Source organism: Pseudophryne corroboree, chromosome 5, assembly GCF_028390025.1.
Source record: "Pseudophryne corroboree isolate aPseCor3 chromosome 5, aPseCor3.hap2, whole genome shotgun sequence".
Lineage (NCBI taxonomy): Eukaryota > Metazoa > Chordata > Amphibia > Anura > Myobatrachidae > Pseudophryne > Pseudophryne corroboree.
The window spans coordinates 828,200,155-828,217,335 of record NC_086448.1 but is presented as its reverse complement, the minus strand read 5'-3'; the positions used below and the strand labels follow the sequence as shown (position 1 = coordinate 828,217,335).

Below are 17,181 nucleotides of genomic sequence, written 5' to 3'. Positions count from 1 at the left end.
GTTTGGGCATAGCTGCATTGTGCCCCATATGTGTTATAAGAGATGTTGGGTCAATAAGATCTTTGCTCATGAATGACCCACTAATATATTCACATCATACATCGTAGGGAAATTTGGGGGTAATTTACTAAGACATGGGTTCTAAAACTCGGCGCTTCCGATCGTGTTCATGCCAGAAAAGGTCAATGATTTTCTAGCCAAAAACATTGCTACTAAAAACATTTTACTTTTACATTTCGGGTATAAACAAGATCGTAAGCGCTTAGTAAATAAAGACTTTGGGGTTAGGTAAACTGGTGATCCTGTAGTTCCACAGACTGTTTCAATAATTGGATGAGTGTGCTACCTTCACATCTATTAGCATATTGAAGCTTAATCGGTACTATTGTATTATTATTCACTCAATCAAGCGTGAGATACATGTTTATCAAAGGGCAAGTGATGTGTATGTATATAATTAAGTCTTATACTGATTTCTAAGAGAATTATCTTTTTAGTACATATTGTGTTTTAAATATTTTAAAACACAATATTTTATTTTAGATTGTGTCTTGACAATTACTTCTGCCATATTGGTGGTTAACAGTTTTATTAGCGCTGTCCCTGTTACTCTTTATTCCTATGTTTTGTTTTTTAAACTGGAGGTGTTACCAGTGTCATCCAATCAGATGATATCTTTCATTTATCTGATACATTCTAGAGCATGATAGCTGGAATATGATCTGCTGCTAATATAAACACTTCTTTTAGTGCTTCTATCTCTGGAGACGGAATAAAGCCATTTTTCAGGGATTTTCTAATGTTTTACAGATTAGTGAGGACTAGCTAGGTTTTGGAGTGTATACCTAGTAAACACCTAGTTCTATGATAAATCTTTCTGAAATTAAGTTTTACTCTACTTTACCATCAAATCCCATCTACATACAGTATGAAATTTACAAGAGACAGCACGGATGGTGTAATGGTTAGCATTACTGCCTCACAGCCCTGAGGTCATGGGTTAGATTCCCACCATTGCCCTAACTGTGTGGAGTTTGTATATTCTCCCCGTATTTGCGTGGGTTTCCTCCGGGTACTCCGGTTTCCTCACACAATCCAAAAATATACTGGTAGGTTAATTGGATCCCAACAAAAATTAACCTTAGTGTGAATGTGTCTGTGTCTACATGTGATAGGGAAGGGATGCGGTCAGGATGCCGCCGGACGGAATCCCGGCGGTCGAAATACCGACGCCGGAATCCCGACCGCCACAATCCCGACATATTCTCCCTCTGTGGGTGTCCACGACACCCATAGAGGGAGAATATAATAGTGTGCCGAGCGTAGCGAGGCACCGTGCCCGCAGCGTGGCGAGCGAAGCGAGCCCGCAAGGGGCTTCGTTCCGCTCACCACCCCTGTCGGGATTGTGTGGTCGGGATTCCGGCGTCGGTATTTCCACCGCCGGGATTCCGACCGGCGGCAATTAGTACTGATCCCATAGGGAATATAGAGTGTAAGCTCCACTGAGGCAGGGACTGATGTGAATGGTCAAATGTTCTCTGTAAAGCGCTGCGGAATATGTGTGCGCTATATAGTGTGCGCTATATAAGTAACTGGTAATAAATACAGAGACACGTTTAATTGCTAATGACTATGAGATCTTATATAATCCCCCTTTTCCACAAAAAAACGGGTATGACCCGGAAAATTGAACAAGGTTTCAAGCTGCGTCACAGCGGTTTGAATCCCTGGTGGTCATTCCGAGTTGTTTGCTCGGAAAATTTATTCGCATAGCAGCGATTTCCCACTTAGTGCGCATGCGCAATGTTCGCACTGCGACTGCACCAAGTAAATTTGCTATGAAGTTAGGTATTTTACTCACGGCTTTTTCTTCGTTCAGGCGATCGGAGTGTGATTGACAGGAAGTGGGTGTTTCTGGGCGGAAACAGGCCGTTTTATGGGCGTGTGGGAAAAAACGCTATCGTTTCTGGGAAAAACGCGGGAGTGGCTGGAGAAACGGAGGAGTGTCTGGACGAACGCTGGGTGTGTTTGTGACGTCAAACCTGGAACGACAAGCACTGAAGTGATCGCACTGGAAGAGTAAGTCTCGAGCTACTCAGAAACTGCACAGAGATGTCTTATCGCAATATTGAGAATCTTTCATTCGCAATTTTAAGAAGCTAAGATTCACTCCCAGTAGGCGGCGGCTTAGCGTGTGCAATGCTGCTAAAATCGGCTTGCGAGCGAACAACTCGGAATGACCACCACTGTTCACACCGCAGCCTGGACTCAGGTTAGTGGTGGGTCATCCCTCTGCCGGCGCTTGGAGATGACATCATCGCCAAGCGCCCGTGAGCCAACCCTCCATAGGCTTTTAGCAGGATCTGTGTTGGATAACCTGGGTCACACTTGTATACTGCCCCGTTACCCGGGTCCGACCCTGGTAGAAATTTTCCAAGGACCCTTTTCCACTGAGCCGCGACCCGGGAAGACCTGGCAATAACTCGGGTTATTGCGGCAGTGGATAAGAGTTATTAGTGACCTCCTGCTGCTCTATTGACCTTAAATTCAATATGTACAATATAATATTAATCTGCAAAAGACCAGCGCATAACCCCATCCTGTGCTTGTCGTCGCTGTTGAAGGACAAATAGAGTCACTCGGTTCCTCTGCTGAAACTGTATTTGCATTAATGCGTGTATTAGTATTTGCATATAAGAAACCGCAGTTCATTAAATATACTAATTATACTTTAAGCTGCAGTGATACCCTGCTGAGAGCCTGTAGCTAGCGTCTTCCCCTTCGTGGAGCGAGCGCTATCTGGGGACTCAGGAAGAGACATTTCCAGAATAATATCCCTCGCTCTCTCCGCTTGGCCGTCTACACAGACAGACTTGAAAGAGGCGAATCTCCAGCAAGTCAGGATTTATGAAGCTATGCACCGTCCACCGAAACTATAAGCAGCGCATCGTATTAGACTAGTGATGACATTCTGAGCACGGAGCTGCTGTCATTTCTATAAAATGTCTCCTTTATGTCTGTGTGCACGTACAGTATTGCGGCTGGGCGTAATACATGGCCCTGGGTTTTTAGACCAGGCATACAGGCTGACAGGACATGCCGAGACTTACACTTCCACAAGAACCGGGTTCTATTCAGGTGGTCTTACAGTGTACAACTGTTTATTATCGCCCCCTCACGTTGCTGAGGTCATGAGTTCAACTCCAGACCTGGGCACTATATGTGTAGGGTTTGCATGTTCTCACAGTGCTTGCGTGTGTTTCCTGCCACACTCCAAATACATACTGGTAGGTTAATCGGCTTCTGACACAAAATAATAACGCTAGTATGTATGTTATAAGGAATAAAGCCTTTTGATAAACATGATAGTCAATCACATGGCAGCCTCTACCCTTAATAATAGATAGATAGATAGATAGATAGATAGATAGATAGATAGATAGATAGATAGATAGATAGATAGATAGATAGATAGATAGATAGATGAGAGAGTTGGCAGCCTTCCGTACAGCAAGATGTTAGGACATTAGGCCATATAATGTGCTTAGCACCCAGTGAGAGGGTGATGTGCATAAATGTGGCTTCTAAACTCATTTGCAGGTCAGTCCCCTTATAATAATAATAATTATAAATTGGATTTTCTTTTTGTACTTGATACAAGTTTTACCTCTGAAATCTAAGAAGTAATTTTCATTTGAAAATAAAAAACATCAGCTCTCCGGCAGCCACAATTTATAGATAGGTAATCCAGTTAGGCCATTTATTTAACTACTATAAATATTAAAATCTAAATCTCCATCGCCTTAGACAAGCCCAAGGAATGTACCAATGTTCCATTCGGGAGCGCTCCTAACAGCTATTACTTCAATGGTAGAGGTCAATATACAGTATATATATATATATATATATATATATATATATATGTATACATTGTTTTTAAATTTCATCCAAGCTCCATAAATTCTAGTATGATGTATATACATCTAGGCAGATACGTAGACACAAGTGTTACATATGGGATATAGTATTCTGCCAAGACAACTTTCCTTTTTCTACATACCATTTATTTTCCCTACAACTGTTCTGTTTACTTAAGACCAATGTTGAGTGTGAGATGTTTTGTCAGGTTCCCTTGTATGGAGACAAAAAAACAAGAGTACGAGGAATTCAATTGTGTTTTAAAAGAAGTTGCGCCCACAGAGGGTGTCAGAGCTGCTCAGTCCCCTTTTATTCCAAAGTGATAAATTGTCTATTTTAAGAAAGCTGGACAAGACGTATTTGGGTTGCTGAGTCCTCCTGAATGACACTGAATAAATAATTAACACCGTCTGTAAAAGAGAGCTCGCTCTGTTACATCTGAGGGTTAGTGATCACCTGTAGAGGGGACACAATGGATAAAGGACACAATCCTCTACAAGATGTTTACATCAATGCAAACTGCCCTGAGAATACAAACCCCCAATCAGGCCACCACCGATCACAGATAGATACGTTTTATATACCAATGTCATGCCATAAGGGTCTGCATGGAAATTATATCACTGCAATAACAAAATCTGACACTATAAATTATACGCAAGAAAAAAAGAGAGACATTGTTTCCCCCAGCACCCTGAATGATAACAGTAACCAGATATAAATCCCACATAAATATTAGAATTCAGAGATCTTGGTTACACATATTTGCACAAATGTGTGACTAAGCCCCAAAACTATAAAATATACACAATGCAGAAAAATCTCTCGATCACTTCATGCCCCAGAGAAGTAATTGTGTCCCCTTCCCACCTGGTGTTTAATAAGTAAGCTACTATTCAAAATTAAATCGGTTCATCTTATGGTACAAGGGCCACTAATGGCAAATATAACACATCTAGGGACCCATCTTATGGAGTTCACCTTGACGTGGTAGATGGAGCCATATTTTTAGCCAAACATGTGCTAAGATCTTCAATTATACACAATGTTTATTTGTAAAGTTTATTATAATTATTTTGACGATCAGCATTCTTAGTGTTTAGAGTGTGCACCTGCATTTTTTTCCCTGCATGGTACTACAAGTCTCAGCATGGTAGCACCTCTTATTATTTTTCAGATTAGGATGTGCAGTCAAAGACCCTCTCCCTTATTCTACAGAAAGCACAAATTATATATATATATATGTATATATATATATATATACATATATATATATATATATATATATATATATATTATCATACAGTATGCAAAGATGACTACTGCATATCACTTAACATACAGTACAGATAGGTCATTCTCATATTCACTTGTTGCCAATGTTTTATGGTTTTGTATAAAACAAGTTTTATTGTAGAATCAAGTGTCACATAAGTAGACAATACAATGAGAAATATTTCAAGTACAACTGATATTGGTTAAGATAATAATTTGAACATGGGATTAGCATGGGTCCACAAAATCAGTCCCTTCTGTGAAATGTACATATTTTCCTAATTTTTTTCTTCCTATATAAATTTACCTACAAGAAACTCTAAAAGGCTTTTAAACAATTTTCTATAAATGTAAGTTACAAATAAAATCCGCTTTGCATGTTTAAATTATGGGTTTCCTAACCTGTGTGCCCTGAGCACACTGTTTCCAAAATTTGTTTTGCTAAATGATTGCTAAAAATATTATTAATAATAATAATAGTAGTCACATTGTAACAATAATAAAAATGTTGCAATCTAATTTCTTAACTGATATTTTAATTTAAAATAATTATAATATTATACGGGGTTAACCTTCAGTTAACAGTTAACCAATTAAATGTAAATAAATGGATAATCAATTTAAAAAAAATACTGAAGCATGGGCGGTAATTTTGTCACAGGCCTCAGGGTAAATTTACTAAACGCTGGATTCGAAATGTTGTCAAGACTGCAGTGAATTTAAACCCCAGCAAGCCAGAATCTTACTAAATCGTGTACCTTGTGCACAAATGTGGATTAAAAACTACACAACAACCCAGATGTATTTTTATATTTTAATTATTATACATTAATTTGCTTTCGCTGCACTTTTCATCTTGTTGAATTGTTTTTATAGATAAAAATTATGCTTAGGACCCAGAACATTTCTTCTAGTGTTTTTCCAAATCTCAATAAAGTTTAATCTGCAGAAAACAGATAATCACTGAAAATTGTGGCTGTTGCGTTTCTGAAAGCGGAATGTTCTCAGTGTTAAAATAAAAAAAAAAAAAAAAATTCTGTGTACTGCATGCTGTTCCATAGGAAACAATGTCATTTATTTTTTAGGTCTGGCTGAAGTGCATAAAAATCATATAGAAAACAAAAGAAAACTGTGCACACAGGACCTTAGTTCATGTAAAATTGCGACAGCTTCTGATTTAGTTGTTCCCATGAGAAAACACAAAGGATCTCACAGAGCAGATATATCTTCGATTTTATAATAAACATCAGAAATAAATTGCTTTCCGCAAGTTTAAATGTCACTTAACACTGTTTGCAAAATCACCTCTGACAGCACCTAAATAAGCTTATTAGCCTACATGGTTCCATGATACTGAGCGTGTCTTGCGTTCATACCTTGGGAAAATAAATATATATATTTTTTTTAATTCCCTTTTTACACGTGTCAGAATTTGTCCAATTGCTTCTCCGCCAAAGGGTAACTAAAGATTAAAATCATGTTAACCCTTTGAGTGTGCAGTTCAAAGGCAATTATCTGCTGCTAAGACACAATTTTCCCAGCCTGACAACATAGCAGAAGGTCGAGCTAGCACATTCTTATGGGATGAAAAGGGTTAATGTCTTGTCTCTTGGTCAGCGGGCGGATTTGTGACAAATTTAGCCAATCTGGGAACACGCAGAGAATCGTGTGGTTTATTGTGAGAAATTAAGTTTAGGCGAAAGTAAAAAAACAAAATAAAATTGAGAATTTTATTTTTTCTGCCACTGCCAGGGTACAGGGATCAGTCGTACTGTTTATCTTGATGTGTGTCTCTTATCGTTCAGGGGGCGGAACCACTCATTAACATAAGATCTCTCCCTAAGGTCACAGCTATGAGTTCATTATGCCATTATTAGCTATCCAAGCGACCAAGGGCATGATATAATAAACAAAAAGATTTTATTAGTGCCTAATGCAGTGGTTCCAAAACTTTTTTGAATCGAGTAAAAATGCTATATAAATAAAATGATTAATTAATTAATTAATGAATGTATTATTATTATTATTATTATTATTATTATTATTATTATTATCTGGCAATTCAGATTAGAAAATTCTCAAAGCTATAAAATATTTACCACACGTAGCAGCAAAAGTTTGCACATTACCCCAGCAGAATTTGTGCAGAAATATTACCCCAACCCCACAACCACCAAAATAAATTGACCATCATTGTCCAGGCTGTACAGACAGTATACATTGTCTTATAATTAGAAACTTTTTTACAGGGATGATAATAATAAGGTTATTTATTTTTTATTTTATTTATTTTAGCAGAAACATTTGTAACACTTTGAGAGCTTTCAAATGCAGTTGGTCAACACCAAATCCTTGCAGTAACTGGGACTTATAGAGTGGTGCTGCCTATTATACTTCAAATTAAAGGATTTAAAATACATTCAATATATATTATAAAATACACTAAATGAATTTAATGTATCTAATTTATGTTATAAATTGCTTATATTACTTAACATAATTTTGCTTTATTTTGAAGCAACAAAAGATTGTATTAGAGACTCGTGTAATTATAATAAAATGACATCCAAAAAACATTTTGGGGGGGGGGAATTGTCAAACATTTTTAAATCGATTTTTTTTTTTTTGCATTTGAAAGTAATTACCGTGCCACACAATTCAGAGGATTAATCCGTTACATTAAATTAGATATTTTTAATTGAATTTCTCCAGGTTGTTCATTAGACAAACAATTACATTTAAATAAAATCCAGAAAGAAAAGCAACATGCAGTACAATACTACACTTTTTAAATTATGATAGTATTTACATGAATATAATAATACCTTTGCCTACCTACAATAGGGTTTTACTCATTTTAAAAACTAAATAATTGTAGACTTTCTAACAATTGATAATTCAGCACTAATTTTATATATATATATATATATATATATATATATATATATATATATTTTAGACTAACCTAGGGTTGAAAAAAATAATACTATATACAAAACACACTGACAAACAACAGACATAAATTCACTTTTTTTATAAATATATATATATATATATATATATATATATATATATTTTATATGTAAATGTGTGTTAGTTGGCTGTCCCTGCTGTTCAGGTGGGGAGTAGAACCTGTATCTCTGTGGGGAGGTGACAGGCAGTATTTATGTAGGTTACAGAGGAATGCCTGACAGATGCTGGAATGCAGTGCTGGCTAGTAATTATAAGCTGTATAATAACTGTGAATAAAACATTGCTCATTATTGATTGCAGTCCAGGTGTTTTTTCTGCCTGTCTTATCAAGAGCACATTTGCATTTTATTACCTTCTAAATGAAATGGATTCCCTCTCACAGACATACCTGGAATGTTTTGTTCACACTTCACCAAGAGAGTGCTGCACGAATACACAGAGTAGTATACAATTCACCAAGAGAGTGCTGCACTAATACACAGAGTAGTATACAATTCACCAAGAGAGTGCTGCACTAATACACAGAGTAGTATACAGCGCACCAAGAGAGTGCTGCACTAATACACAGAGTAGTATACAATTCACCAAGAGAGTGCTGCACTAATACACAGAGTAGTATACAGCGCACCAAGAGAGTGCTGCACTAATACACAGAGCAGTATACAGTTCACCAAGAGAGTGCTGCACTAATACACAGAGTAGTATACAGTGCACCAAGAGAGTGCTGCACTAATACAGTCACAGAGTAGTATACAATTCACCAAGAGAGTGCTGCACTAATACACAGAGTAGTATACAGCTCACCAAGAGAGTGCTGCACTAATACACAGTCACAGAGTAGTATACAATTCACCAAGAGAGTGCTGCACTAATACACAGAGTAGTATATAGCTCACCAAGAGAGTGCTGCACTAATACACAGAGTAGTATACAGCGCACCAAGAGAGTGCTGCAGTAATACACAGAGTAGTATACAGCGCTCCAAGAGAGTGCTGCACTAATACACAGAGTAGTATACAATTCACCAAGAGAGTGCTGCACTAATACACAGAGTAGTATACAATTCACCAAGAGAGTGCTGCACTAATACACAGAGTAGTATACAGCTCACCAAGAGAGTGCTGTATGCACTAATACACAGAGTAGTATACAATTCACCAAGAGAGTGCTGCACTAATACACAGAGTAGTATACAGTTCACCAAGAGAGTGCTGCACTAATACACAGAGTAGTATACAGTTCACCAAGAGAGTGCTGCACTAATACACAGAGTAGTATACAGTTCACCAAGAGAGTGCTGTAGTAATGCACAGTGTAGAACACGGTCACCAGCACTCTCCCTGTAATAGACAGTCACCAGTGCTCACCCTGTAATATACAGTCACCAATAGAGTGCTGCATTAATACACAGAGTAGTACACAGTCACCAGCACTCACCCTGTAACAGACAGTAACCAATTCTCACCCTGTAATACACAGTCATCCTGTAATATACAGTGAGCTACACTCACTCTGTAATACACAGCAACCTGCTGCACTCGCCTTGTAAAACACAATAACCTCCTGAACTCATCCTGTAATACACAGTCCTCAGCACTCACCCTGTAATACACAGTGACCTGCACTCTCCTTGTAATATACAGTCCCCAGCACTCACCCTGTAATACACAGTGACCTGCACTCTCCTTGTAATACACAGTCCCCAGCACTCTCCTTGTAATACACAGTCCCCAGCACTCACCCTGTAATACACAGTGACCTGCACTCTCCTTGTAATACACAGTCCCCAGCACTCACCCTGTCATACACAGTGACCTGCACTCTCCTTGTAATACACAGTCCCCAGCACTCACCCTGTAATACACAGTCCCCAGCACTCACCCCGTAATACAGTGACCTCCATACATCCTGTAATACACAGTGACCTGCACTCTGCAGAATGACAGCCGGGATATACAATGTAACAATTTCCATAGAATGCTCTGAGAAACAAGCATTGCTAATACCCAGCTGCAGAGGGCAATGTTCCCAGCGCTGGGCGCTGGCCCGGGTTCTGCACTGCAGAGGGCAATGCTTCTAGCGCTGGACGCTGACCCAGGTTCTGCACTGCAGAGTGCAATGCTCCCAGCGCTGGACGCTGACCCAGGTTCTGCACTGCAGAGTGCAATGCTCCCAGCGCTGGACGCTGACCCAGGTTCTGCACTGCAGAGTGCAATGCTCCTAGCGCTGGACGCTGACCCAGGTTCTGCACTGCAGAGTGCAATGCTCCCAGCGCTGGACGCTGACCCAGGTTCTGCACTGCAGAGTGCAATGCTCCCAGCGCTGGACGCTGACCCAGGTTCTGCACTGCAGAGTGCAATGCTCCCAGCGCTGGACGCTGACCCAGGTTCTGCACTGCAGAGTGCAATGCTCCCAGCGCTGACCCAGGTTCTGCACTGCAGAGGGCAATGCTTCTAGCGCTGGACGCTGACCCAGGTTCTGCACTGCAGAGTGCAATGCTCCCAGCGCTGGACGCTGACCCAGGTTCTGCACTGCACATATTTATATGACATTATTACCCCCCCTCAGCCCATGTGCAGGGAGCTGGGTAATTAGTGCAGTATTAGTATAAGATGACTTGTTAATTGTAACCCAATCTTTATGTTGCTATAATGTCACTCTGGTGTATTTACTGAGCAGCCGGCGTGTTCCCGGTCCCCATCTGCAGGTACTTGCCTTGTCAAGCCCCATTTAGTGACTGATCTCTGTGGTGAGTGTATAATTATATATATGTGGCCTCTCAGCTACAGTGCAAATACCTGCGCTGTGCTCAGAGTAAATACCTTTCCCTGGAACTCCCCAGGCGTGTTGCTCAGTCAGGCAGAGAGGGGGATTGCACACCTGCCCAGGTACCTGGGAGCTGCCTCATCGCAGGGGTCTGATCTACTGCACCCTAAACTCTGCCAGCACTCTCATCCCACTGCTGAGTGCTGCTCTCTGTAATGTATTACGCAGCACCCGAATATATCCCCTGCACTCTAATACATCACATACACTGTAATATATCCCCTGCACTCTAATACATTACCTACACTCTCATATAACCCCTGCACCCGAATATATCCCCTGCACTCGAATATATCCCCTGCACTCTAATACATTACCTACACTTTCATATAACCCCTGCACCCGAATATATCCCCTGCACTCTAATATATCCCTAATAGATCACCTACAGTGTAATATATCCCCTGCACTCTAATGCTTCCCCAGCACTCTAATACATCATCTACACTCTAATATATCCCCATGCACTCTAATAGATACCTAATACATCACCTACAGTGTAATATATCCCCTGCACTCTAATAAATTACCTACACTCTAATATAACCCCTGCACTCTAACGCTTCCCCGGCACTCTAATACATCACCTACACTCTAATATATCCCCTGCACTCTAATACATCACCTACACTGTAATATACCCCCTGCACTCTAATACATTACCTACGCTCTAATATAACCCCTGCACTTGAATATATCCCCATGCACTCTAATGCTTTTCCAGCATTCTAATACATCACCTACACTCTAATATATCCCCTGCACTCTAATACATTACCTACACTCTAATATAACCCCTGCACCCGAATATATCCCCTGCACTCTAATACATCACATACACTGTAATATATCCCCTGCACTCTAATACATTACCTACACTCTCATATAACCCCTGCACCCGAATATATCCCCTGCACTCTAATACATCACATACACTGTAATATATCCCCTGCACTCTAATACATTACCTACACTCTCATATAACCCCTGCACCCGAATATATCCCCTGCACTCTAATATATCCCCTGCACTCTAATACATCACATACACTGTAATATATCCCCTGCACTCTAATACATTACCTACACTCTCATATAACCCCTGCACCCGAATATATCCCCTGCACTCTAATATATCCCCTGCACTCTAATATATCCCCTGCACTCTAATACATTACCTACACTTTCATATAACCCCTGCACCCGAATATATCCCCTGCACTCTAATATATCCCCTGCACTCTAATACATTACCTACACTTTCATATAACCCCTGCACCCGAATATATCCCCTGCACTCTAATACATCACATACACTGTAATATATCCCCTGCACTCTAATACATTACCTACACTCTCATATAACCCCTGCACCCGAATATATCCCCTGCACTCTAATATATCCCCTGCACTCTAATACATTACCTACACTCTAATACATTACCTACACTTTCATATAACCCCTGCACCCGAATATATCCCCTGCACTCTAATATATCCCCTGCACTCTAATACATTACCTACACTTTCATATAACCCCTGCACCCGAATATATCCCCTGCACTCTAATATATCCCCTGCACTCTAATACATCACATACACTGTAATATATCCCCTGCACTCTAATACATTACCTACACTCTCATATAACCCCTGCACCCGAATATATCCCCTGCACTCTAATATATCCCCTGCACTCTAATACATCACATACACTGTAATATATCCCCTGCACTCTATTACATTACCTACACTCTCATATAACCTCTGCAGCCGAATATATCCCCTGCACTCTAATATATCCCCTGCACTCTAATACATTACCTACACTTTCATATAACCCCTGCACCCGAATATATCCCCTGCACTCTAATATATCCCTAATAGATCACCTACAGTGTAATATATCCCCTGCACTCTAATACATCACATACACTGTAATATATCCCCTGCACTCTAATACATTACCTACACTCTCATATAACCCCTGCACCCGAATATATCCCCTGCACTCTAATATATCCCCTGCACTCTAATACATTACCTACACTTTCATATAACCCCTGCACCCGAATATATCCCCTGCACTCTAATATATCCCTAATAGATCACCTACAGTGTAATATATCCCCTGCACTCTAATGCTTCCCCAGCACTCTAATACATCACCTACACTCTAATATATCCCCATGCACTCTAATATATACCTAATACATCACCTACAGTGTAATATATCCCCTGCACTCTAATAAATTACCTACACTCTAATATAACCCCTGCACTCTAACGCTTCCCCGGAACTCTAATACATCACCTACACTCTAATATATCCCCTGCACTCTAATACATCACCTACACTGTAATATATCCCTGCACTCTAATACATTACCTACACTCTCATATAACCCCTGCACCCGAATATATCCCCTGCACTCTAATATATCCCCTGCACTCTAATACATTACCTACACTTTCATATAACCCCTGCACCCGAATATATCCCCTGCACTCTAATATATCCCTAATAGATCACCTACAGTGTAATATATCCCCTGCACTCTAATGCTTCCCCAGCACTCTAATACATCACCTACACTCTAATATATCCCCATGCACTCTAATATATACCTAATACATCACCTACAGTGTAATATATCCCCTACACTCTAATAAATTACCTACACTCTAATATAACCCCTGCACTCTAACGCTTCCCCGGAACTCTAATACATCACCTACACTCTAATATATCCCCTGCACTCTAATACATCACCTACACTGTAATATATCCCCTGCACTCTAATACATTACCTACGCTCTAATATAACCCCTGCACCTGAATATATCCCCATGCACTCTAATGCTTTTCCAGCATTCTAATACATCACCTACACTCTAATATATCCCCTGCACTCTAATACATTACCTACAGTCTAATATAACCCCTGCACCCGAATATATCCCCTGCACTCTAATACATCCCCTGCACTCTAATGCTTCCCAGCACCCCAATACATCACCTACACTCTAATATATCCACTGCATTCTAATACATCACCTACACTCTAATACATCACCTACACCATAATATATCCCCTGCACTCTAATGCTTCCCCAGCATTCTAATATATCACCTACACTCTAATATATCCCCTGCACTCTAATACATCACTTGCACCCTAATACATCACCTACACTCTAATATATCCCCTGCACTCTAATGTATCCCCAGCACCCTAATACATCACCTACACCGTAAAACATTCCCTGCACTCTAATATATCCCCTGCACCCTAATACATTCCCTGCTCTCTAATACATCCTCTGCATCCTAATACACCAGCTGAAACCCTAATATATCCCCTGCACTCTAATATATCCTCTGCATCCTAATATATCCCCTGCATCCTAATACACTAGCCGGAACACTAATATAAGCCCTTCACTCTTTTAGCAATGTAGTCATTATTATATCTTACCAGCACTATATATTACATTGCACGCTACCAGCACTGGGGGCTAATCACTGCACCCTACTAGTACTGAGGGTAGTCAGTGCACCCTGCCAGCACTGTTGGTAGTTGATGCAACCTACCTGCCCTGGGGGTAGTCAATGCCCCTACCAGCACTGGGGTAGTCACTGCACCTTACCAGCACTGGGAGTAGTCAGTGCCCCCTACCAGCACTGGGGTAGTCAGTGCCCCCTACCAGCACTGGGGTAGTCAGTGCCCCCTACCAGCACTGGGGTACTCTCTGCACCCTACCAGCACTGGGGGTAGTCAATGCCCCCTACCAGCACTGGGGTAGTCAATACCCCCTACCAGCACTGGGGTAGTCACTGCACCCTACCAGCACTGGGGGTAGTCAATGCCCCCTACCAGCACTGGAGGTAGTCACAGCACCCTTCCAGCACTGGGGTAGTCACTGCACCCTACACCCTACTACTGGGGGTAGTCAATGTCTCCTACCAGCACTGGGGGTAGTCAGTGTCTCCTTCCAACACTGGGGGTAGTCAGTGTCTCCTACCAGCACTGGGGGTAGTCAGTGTCTCCTACCAACACTGGGGGTGGTCAATGTCACCTACCAACACTGGGGATAGTCAATGTCACCTACCAACACTGGGGATAGTTAATGTCTCCTACCAGCACTGGGGTAGTCAATGTCTCCTACCAGCACTGGGGGTAGTCAGTGTCTCCTACTAACACTGGGGGTAGTCAGTGTCTCCTACCAGCACTGGGGGTAGTCAGTGTCTCCTACCAACACTGGGGATAGTCAATGTCACCTACCAACACTGGGGGTAGTCAATGTCTCCTACCAGCACTGGGGGTAGTCAATATCTCCTACCAGCACTGGGGGTGGTCAATGTCTCCTACCAACACTGGGGGTAGTCAATGTCTCCTACCAGCACTGGGGGTAGTGTCTCCTACCAGCACTGGGGGTAGTCAATGTCTCCTACCAGCACTGGGGGTAGTCAATGTCTCCTACCAGCACTGGGGGTAGTCAATGTCACCTACCAACACTGGGGATAGTCAATGTCTCCTACCAGCACTGTGGGTAGTCAATGTCTCCTACCAGCACTGGGGGTAGCCAATGTCTCCTACCAGCACTGGGGCACATAGTACTTCAGAAGTCCACAAGTTGAACATCCACCAGTTCATGCCAAGAAAAAATGTGATCAGGGAATAAGTGACCATTTTTATTTCTTAAAATCATTCCATCTCCTCACACCAGATCTTGTCACTGACCTGGGATGTGATCTAGTGACTAATAATGATCCTGTAGGAGGAATTTAATCTAGTGACTGATCCTACAGGAGGGATAGAATCTAATGTCTGATCCTACAGGTATGGGGTGATCTAGTGACTGATTCTATATATGAAATGTGATCTAGTGACAGATCCTAGAGATGGGATGTGATCTGGTGACTGATCCCACAGAAGAGATGTGGTCTAGTGACTGATCCTACTGGAGGGATGGGATCTAGTGACTGATCCTACTGGAGGGGTGTGATCTAGTGACTGATTCTATATATGTACATATGTAATGTGATCTAGTCTAGTGACAGATCCTACAGATGGAATGTGATCTAGTGACTGATCCTACAGATGGAGTGTGATCTAGTGACAGATTCTACAGATGGGATGTGATCTGGTGACTGATCCTACAGAAGAGATGTGATCTGGTGACTGATCCTACAGAAGAGATGTGATCTAGTGACTGATCATACTGCAGGGATGTGATCTAGTGACTGATCCTACTGGAGGGATGGGATTTAGTGACTGATCCTACAGGAGGGATGGGATATAGTGACTGATCCTACAGGAGGGATGGGATCATGACTGAACCCACAGGAGGGATGTGATCTAGTGACTGATCCTACTGCAGAGATGGGATCTAGTGACTGATCCTACTGGAGGGATGGGATCTAGTGACTGATCCTACTGCTGGGATGGGATCTAGTGAGTGAGTCTACAGGAGAGATGGCATCTAGTGACTGATCCTACAGGAGAGATGGGATCTAGTGACTGATCCTACTGGAGGGATGGGATCTAGTGACTGATCCTACTGGAAAGATGGGATCTAGTGACTGATCCTACAGGAGAGATGGGATCTAGTGACTGACCCTACAGGAGATATGGGATCTAGTGACTGATCGTACAGGTGAGAGATGTGATCTAGTGACTGATCCTACAGCACCATAACAATCAGTTTCCTACAGTATATCACATGGAGATACAATCATAGGTAACACTAATAGATACACAGCACCTAGCACACAGTATACACACAGTTCCCAGATACAACATATATGCAGCTATACAGTGTATATATACAGAAGCTGTATACAGCCAGGCAGCAGCAGGCAGAGATAGTGGGGGGGTCTGGCTCATAGATAGCCCGGTGCCCAGTCCTGTCTTACCTGCTCCTGCTGTGTGTCTGCCCCACAGCAAGCCAGGAATCAAACACTTCTCTGCGTCTCCCTTCTCCTCTGCCACCTGGCCGGGTGAGCAAGAGCACCTGGAAGCCCATTCTTGTCAGCTTGTATCATTATCTCCTGTGTACAATCTGCAGCGTTTGTTGTGTGCGAGGATCAAAGAGACCGAAATGTGATCACAATGTAACTAATATCAGCCACAGTGTCCGCTGGCTCTGCCTGGGGATCGCACAGTACATATATATATATATATAT

At 41.5% G+C, this 17,181-nt stretch overlaps 1 protein-coding gene across 1 annotated transcript in view; it reads right to left on the bottom strand.

The window, feature by feature from the left end:
• The window catches only part of WNT3A (Wnt family member 3A), a 158,305-nt gene that overhangs the window by 140,481 nt on the left and 643 nt on the right, over positions 1-17,181 (bottom strand). The gene's annotated exons all lie outside the window — the stretch shown is intronic.